General features: G+C 40.1%; 1 protein-coding gene across 4 annotated transcripts in view; it reads left to right on the top strand.

The window, feature by feature from the left end:
- The first annotated feature begins 304 nt into the window (after positions 1-304).
- The window catches only part of LOC21403911, a 3,531-nt gene continuing 3,226 nt past the window's right edge, over positions 305-609 (top strand). For 2 of the 4 annotated variants that reach the window (XM_024161163.1, XM_024161160.1), the window contains exon 1: positions 305-499. The gene's annotated coding sequence lies outside the window, so the exon portion shown is untranslated. Of the gene's footprint in view, positions 507-609 lie in introns of all 4 variants that reach the window. The other 2 variants (XM_024161162.1, XM_024161158.1) reach the window with 1 other exon arrangement.

Raw genomic sequence — 609 nt, 5'->3', positions numbered from 1 at the left:
TAATTTGAATTCTTAGCCAAGGATCAAGTTTGGAGGGAAAAGTTCGTCCATATAGACAAATTTCTTTGGATTTTGACATCATTTTACTGTTTGGGATGCGAGGAGTTTTGTCTCTCAGATAATGAGAAGATTCTGAAATTGGGTCTTGCGTCCACAATAAAGGCCCGTTAACATCTTGGATAGGAATATTGGGTTTGGGCGTTCGGAATGTAGAAACAGAGTCCATAATTAATTAAAACGGCACCGTATGATGCTCACAAACAGCACAACGCCACAACTTGCTTAAAGTGGGCCGACCACCAAAAGTAGACAAAATCTCGGAGCAAACTGCCGCTGCTGGTGGTGGTGGTGGTTTCGTCGTTTCGATACCCCGAGTCGTGACGTCCGAGCTTTCCCAATAAAATTCACCGCCGTACGCTCTTCATCTACCTAAGAATCTTTTTGCAAAGTCAAACGTCTAATCCATTCATTGTTCATTCCTCGGAGAACACATCTGAAGGTGAAAGGTCAAAACTCTCTCTCTCTCTCTCTCTATAAATCAATGTTTCTCCTTTTTTTTTTTTTTTTTTTTTTTTTTTTTTTTGAGTTTGGAAAAACCACCATTTTTTC

This window comes from Morus notabilis, unplaced genomic scaffold (genome assembly GCF_000414095.1).
Source record: "Morus notabilis unplaced genomic scaffold, ASM41409v2 Scaffold241, whole genome shotgun sequence".
Lineage (NCBI taxonomy): Eukaryota > Viridiplantae > Streptophyta > Magnoliopsida > Rosales > Moraceae > Morus > Morus notabilis.
This window is presented reverse-complemented; position numbering and strand designations above follow the sequence as displayed.